This window comes from Sapajus apella, unplaced genomic scaffold (assembly GCF_009761245.1).
Source record: "Sapajus apella isolate SASKATOON/1434 unplaced genomic scaffold, GSC_monkey_1.0 scaffold36, whole genome shotgun sequence".
NCBI classification, from domain to species: domain Eukaryota; kingdom Metazoa; phylum Chordata; class Mammalia; order Primates; family Cebidae; genus Sapajus; species Sapajus apella.
The window spans coordinates 33,624,279-33,631,428 of record NW_022436976.1 but is presented as its reverse complement, the minus strand read 5'-3'; the positions used below and the strand labels follow the sequence as shown (position 1 = coordinate 33,631,428).

General features: G+C 44.1%; 1 pseudogene; it reads right to left on the bottom strand.

Moving 5' to 3' along the window:
• Window positions 1–6,159: 6,159 nt before the first annotated feature.
• On the bottom strand, window positions 6,160–6,861 carry LOC116564047 (annotated as a pseudogene).
• Between the last annotated feature and the right edge of the window lie 289 nt (window positions 6,862–7,150).

The following is a 7,150-nucleotide window of genomic DNA, read 5'->3' as shown; positions in this document are numbered from 1 at the left end:
GCTCACCGCAACCTCCACCTCCTGGGTTCAGGCAATTCTCCTGCCTCAGCCTCCTGAGTAGCTGGGATTACAGGCACGCGCCACCATGCCCAGCTAATTTTTTGTATTTTTAGTAGAGACGGGGTTTCACCGTGTTGACCAGGATGGTGTCGATCTCTTGACCTCGTGATCCACCCACCTCGGCCTCCCAAAGTGCTGGGATTACAGGCTTGAGCCACCGCGCCCGGCCTGATTGTATATATTAAGCAGGACTGATTTTGACTACCTGTTTTTTTCCTTATGGCACCATATTCTTTTTTTTTTTTTTTTGAGTCTTTGTCGTCCAGGCTCGAGTGCAGTGGTGCAATCTCGGCTCACTGCAACCTCCACCTCCCGGGTTTAAGTGATTCTCCTGCCTTAGTCCCCTGAGTAGCTGGGATGACAGATGCCTGCCACCACACCTGGCTAATTTTTGTATTTTTAGTAGAGATGGGGTTTCACCATGTTGACCAGGCTGGTCTTGAACTCTGGACCTTAAGTGATCTACCCATCTTGGCTTTCCAGAGTGCTGGGATTACAGGCATGAGCCACCGTGCCCCGCCTGCACCATATTCTCTTAACTGGAGCTCCCTGAAAGTTAAAGTTTTATTGGCTTTCTTTTGACATGAATCATAATGGTAACGGTTCACTAGCTTCTGGTGTTTAAGTGCCACCACCTGGCCTCTATGAGCTATCAATGAGCCTTTCTGTTAGAGGAGCGGCACCACTGAACTTCTTAGTGATGCTGGTACCTCTGTCACGAGTATATTCCTGATGCCTTTCATGAATGGTCTTCTGTCCTCACATGGTATATATAACTCTATCATACCCGCTTTTCTGAGCCTTTTAATCCTGTTCTCTACTCTCCACTATGTCAATTCCGTCATTTCAATCTCTTAGGTTGGGCCGTCATTTTCTCCAGACTCCTAGGAGCCATCCGACAGCCAGTTTATACCGTCTCCCAGGTCCCTGCCACAGTATTAATTCTCATATCCTGAGACAGCTCCCATCTCAACCAGTGAACTTGACCTTAATCTAATGTTCCTACTTCCTTGATTAAGCACCTTGAAAATTTAGCACTGTGGTTTATGCCGGTCCTGCTGGTTTACCCTGGCTAATTCTTGCCGTTCTTTGGGGGATTATCGTCCCTGTTCTCCCTTATCAGGGGTTTAAGTGCCACCACCTGGCACTTGGCAGGGTCCAAGATGTCCTTGGCTGGGTCTTTGACCTGTGGGAGTTAGCACTTTGACCTAGGGTTAGCACTAGCTATTATCATGGCATTCAGTAATGCAGATAGGGGCAGATCCCAAAGGAGCCCTGTGTTGCCTTGCAGGTGAGAGACCTCTGAAGTGTGTTTCCGCACAGCAGGAAGTGCTAACTCATCTGTGAAGATTCAGAGTTCAAAGAATTTGGAAAATGACAATCTTTGGGGGCAACCATCTGTCCCTAACCTGTCTATCAGGCCTCTAGGTTTTCCATAGCACTACCCTGACCCTGATATAACAACTCTGCCTTGGCTGAGCATTCAGTCATTGTGAAGCAGTGGTCTGTAGCCATCCTGAGTTTGTTCTTCATCTTTTACTGCCTCCCATAGTAGGTGAAAACTAAGTGTGAAGGCCAGTGGGCTCTTTGGTAACTCAACTGTTTATGAGTTACCAAAGAGCCCGCTGGCCTTCACACTTAAGTTTTTAGTTGTTAGCTGCCCTTTCTGGGGAGCCGGGACAGTCTAACAGCTAGCCAACTCCATTGTTCTTATATGTTTTGTGTTCCCCTTCCCAAATATCTGGATCTTTTTTTTTTTTTTTTTTTGAGGCGGAGTTTCACTCTTGTTACCCAGGCTGGAGTGCAATGGCGCGATCTCGGCTCACCGCAACCTCCGCCTTCTGGGTTCAGGCAATTCTCCTGCCTCAGCCTCCTGAGTAGCTGGGATTACAGGCACGCACCACCATGCCCAGCTAATTTTTTGTATTTTTAGTAGAGACGGGGTTCCACCATGTTGACCAGGATGGTCTCGATCTCTTGACCTCGTGATCCACCCGCCTCGGCCTCCCAAAGTGCTGGGATTACAGGCTTGAGCCACCGCGCCCGGCCAAATATCTGGATCTTTACACCAGTCTGAGTATTCCTCTCTGGGAACATTCTCCCAAGTCATAACTTGTGTGTTAACACTTGAGTCACCAGCTTGTGCCAGAGCCTGTCATGCCTCATGTACCACCTGGGATGAGATCTTCATTGTCAGTAGGGCAGTAAGTTATCTATTTCCTAAGCCTGATCTGACCTCCTGCTTTCTCTGTCAATTTCTGGTACCAGCTGTGCCAGTCTGAGTCCTTTAGGAAGCAGCTGTTGAGACAAGAATGTAAAAGGTATATGAGGTAGGAGAGGATTTCTGTGAAAGGAAAGGGAGAGGAGGCAGAATTGTCAGGGACAGTCTCAGAGTGTGATACAGGTCTGACAGAGTCTCAGACAACACAGTGAAGACTCGAACAAAAATTGTTCATTGGAGTCCTGCATTGAACAGAAATGGCCAGGCCTTAAGCCTATGTTATGAGCAGTCATTGGGTGGGGCTGAAGAGTGTGACTTCAGCTTGAAAGCTGGGCATCCTGAAGGGACTGTAGTAGGAGGCTGATAGCTAACTGTGCACCTAGAAGCTTATTGGAAAGTTACTTCATAAAGGTTGATATAAGCGACACGCCTTCATGGCTGCCACATGTAATAAGTACTCAGCAAATGCTAGGTATTATTGTTAGGGTGATCTTTGATGACTTTTTTTTTTTTTTTTTAAAAGATGGGCCTTCACCATGATGGCCAGGCTGGTCTTGAACTCCTGACCTCAGGTGATCCACCAACCTGGGCCTCCCAAAGTGCTAGGATTACAGACCTGAGCCACCGCACCCGGCCTTGATCACATTTTTCTAAGTTACTTTTGTTCTTTATGAGTAAAAACCTTTTAGCATTCAGAGATCTGCATTTTACATTTTTTTTTTTTTTTGAGATGGGGTCTTGCTCTGTCGCCAGGCTGGAGTGCAGTTGCGCAATCTCGGCTCACTGCAACCTCTGCCTCCCGGGTTCAAGCGATTCTTTCGCCTCAGCCTCTAGCTGGGATTACAGGAGCATGCCACTATGTACCGCTAATTTTTTGTATTTTTAGTAGAGACATGTTGGCCAGGATGGTCTCAATCTCTTGACTCCGTGATCTGCCCGCCTTGGCCTCCCAAAGTGCTGGGATTACAGCTGTGAACCACCGTGCCCGGCCCTTTTTTTTCCTCTTGAATATGTTTTTGTTTGTTAATATGTGATATGAACTGAAACTGAAAACAGTATTTCACTGTGGTCTGGCAAATAGTAGGTGCCCAGGGAATGTGGGTTGAAATGGACCATGCAGTTTATCAGTATAGTACAGAACATGATAATCTCCACTCTCATTCTGGACATTTCTAGTGCAGCTTGAGATTGCATTAGTCTGTTTCCTGATGACTTTTTTCCTATAATGGACAATTCAGTAGTTTGGGTCTTTTTATTTTATTTTTTCAAAATAAATTAACTTTTATTTGAAAGGAGACTTCTTTTTCCCACATGTATCTTCTAAGGATTCTATACTATATGATAAACTGCTTACCCATTGTTCCAATACCAAAATTTCTAACAGCACATTATATATATATGTATATATATAGTTGTTCTAGGTGATAAATAAGGATTGTCCTTCATTGATTAAAGGAATACCTAAACTTCAATAAATTTAACAAAAAAAAATATACTTTAGTTTTTAGTTTTTTTTTTTTTTCTTTCTCTTTATTTTTTAAATCGTTTCCATCTTTCAATAGATGCTTGTTTGAAGGGGAAATTTTCACGGAGTATGAAAATTTGTCCTAAGAACAGAGTTTCCCTACACAGCTAAGTAGCAGTAGCTTCCGCTACATACCTCGCGAAGATAAGAGGAACAACAACAACAATAATACTAAAGTTGAAATAGGCCATAAGTTTGAGGCCAGCCTGAGCAACTGAGCAACATGGGTGGGAAGGTGAGCCCAGCTTAAAAGAGAAAAATAATAATAATAATAATAATAATAATAATAATTTAAAAAGTCAGGCAGTCAATGGGGGACGCTGAGCCAGAGACATCTGCCAGGACATGGATCTGGGAAGTCCTGTCAGTTCGCATGCATGCATGCCTGTTCCATGGAAATCCCTCTGGCAAAGCCTCGGGAGGCTGAGGCGGAAGGATCATGAGGTGAAGAGGTGAAGACCATCGTGGTCGACATGGTGAAACCCCGCCTCTACTAAATATAGGAAAATTAGCCAGGCATGGTGTCAGGCGCCTGTAGTCCCAGCTGCTGTGGAGGCTGAGGCAGGAGAATTGCTTGAACCCGAGAGGCGGGGTTTGCGCCTGGGCAACAAAGAGAGAGACTCCATCAAAAGGAAAAAAAAAAAAAAAAACAGGTGCACATGGCCAACGCCAACACTTTCTACACTATGTAAAACCGTCAGAGATCAGGCACGCACCCTCAGTGGGGCTTGTGGCACTGGAAAGAAAAGGCAGGATTGTGAGATGTGTGTGAAAATTGTCTTTGTTTGCAATGCCCGTACTATCAACTATGCATCTGGACTGGAAACAAGGACTGGAAAGAAACACACAAGACAAATACAACCAGTTCCGTTCAGTGTTCACGCCTATTATCGCAGCAGTCTGAAAGGCTGATGTGGGAGGATGGCTAGAGCGCAAAAGTTTGAGATCGTTTTGAGCTGTCAGTCGACACCACCTCTACCTCCTGGGCTTACCAGAACCCTGTAATCTCAGCTACTTGGAGGCTGAGATCACCTGAGTCCAGGGAGGGGCGGTTGATGCTGCCATGAGCCGAGATCATGAGGTCAGGGCGGATCACGAGGTCGGAAGTTCGAGACCGGCCTCTCAGACCCGTGGGTGCAAACTGAAAGCAGGGCTGAAAAGCAACTAGGAGAAGAAGCTGGATGCGGGCAGTCCCAGCTATGCCCAAAGGAGGAGGTTGGCCGAGGGGAAAGAGGTGCTACTGCGTCCAACCGCTCATCGCCACCCTAGTGGGACTGTCCTCGGCGGCCTGCTGGTTGACCTCAGATACAGCTGGCCAGAGGCTAAGTCCGGCGGCCACTGCCGACATCTTGTTGACCCCGGAGTCCAGTTTTTAAGTTTTAACAGATATATCTATATATCTATCTATCTATCTATCTATCTATCTATATATATATATATATTTTTTTTTTTTTTGAGACAGAATCTTGCTCTGTTACCCAGACTAGAGTGCGGTGGCTCAATCTTAGCTCACTGCAACCCCTGCCTCCTGGGTTCAAGTGATTCTCCTGGGTCAGCTTCCTGAGTAGCTGGGAGTATAGGCATGCACTACCATGCCCAGCTAATTTTTTGTATTTTTAGTAGAGACGGGGTTTTGCCGTGTTGCCCAGGCTGGTCTCAAACTCCTGAGCTCAGGCAATCCACCTGCCTCCAACTCCCAAAGTGCTAGGATTATATGAAAGAGCCACTGTGCCCAGCCAAAGTTTTAACAGATGTATTTTAAATACAACATGTTTTATAGGAGTCTACAAGCTTTTCATCTCTAAAAAAAATGACTAAATTTTTAGGGCTGAAAAATTCCATTCTTCAAAGGAAATGTCCAAGTGTTTTATAGCTTCAAACTTTCTGCACTTAACCACTTGACTGTTCCATGCCACCCCAGACAAACATGACATGACTGAACTACTTCATGTATTACTGTCTTCCTCAAAATAAAGGGTAAAAAAGAGTTCTTCATAAATGCATAAATGCACGTCTCTAATGCAATATCTAACACAAACTTTAAAAAGATAATTTCTTATTTGATTATCCAGGAGTTTATCTTAGTAAAAGCAAAAAAAGAAAATTTATGAAGCATAATACTAGGGTTCCTTTTATACTCAAGATTTTTTTTTTTTCTTTCTTTCTTTCTTTTTTTTTTTTTTTTTTTGGGATTTCACCATGTTGTTCAGGCTGGTCTTGAACTCCTGACCTCAGGTGATCTACCCACCTCGGCCTCCCAAAGTGCTAGGATTACAAGCGTGAGCCACCGCGCCTGGCATGCTCAAGATTTTTAACTACTTCAAATGACAACAGTTAGATCTTTAGGAGTATAATGTAGATACTAAACAAACCAAAGATTTTTTTTTCTTCTTAAAGAGTAGGAAGAATCAGAAGCTTGGGGAAATCCAGAATTAAAAGAAAGAGAAGAAAGAAGATAAAGAGGAAAAAGTGTCCTTCATTGTAACCATTTCATTATCAATAGCATCTTGGGCTATAGGAATGAGATCTTGATTGTGATCTATGTCTACTATAATAAGGAGAAGGTGATCATCTTCTGTACTGGTAATCATAGTCTTCATATCTGTCATATCCATGATCATACCCTCCATCATAGTAAGAATCTCGACATCTGCCACCACCTCCACTGTTGCCTTTACCACCACCTCTACCACCACCACTATGAGTTGTTCTGCCCATGTAGATGCCTGGTATAGGTGTGTGTGTTCTCTTGGTAATAGAATCATCCACCTGAATTCTTCTACTATCCAGCTCCATTCCATTTGCCCTTGCCATAGCCTTCTTTGAGTCATCTATTGTCTCAAAATACACAAAAGTGAATCCTCGAGATTCATTGGCACCATTCAACAGTCCATATTGAGAACATATTTCACGAAGATTTATCTCTGTTGTGTACAGACTGAGGCCAAATACTCCAAAGCAAGTATTGGGCTCTGGATTTGCCCTTCTGCTAGTATGTCTTCTCTGGTTAGACATTGGAGAATAACTTCGGCTACTTCGCTGCCAGTATTCTGGTATATGTGATCTACTTCGAGATCGTCTCCTGAAAGAGAGAGCGGGATCTGGATCGAGTGTGTTAACGTCGATGAGAATGCCTCCTTGACCTCAACCTTGATTTTGATCGAGAATGGGACTCAGAGTGTTTGGAAACCCTTGCAGGACTACAAGATTCTGACTTTCTCTCCTTTTTTACACAAGCAGGAATTCCTATTGGAGATTTTGAGTGAGAGTGCGACTCATTTATGTAACCTAGGATCCATTCATTCTTCCAGATTCTTTTTTTTTTTTTTTTTTTTTTTTTTTTG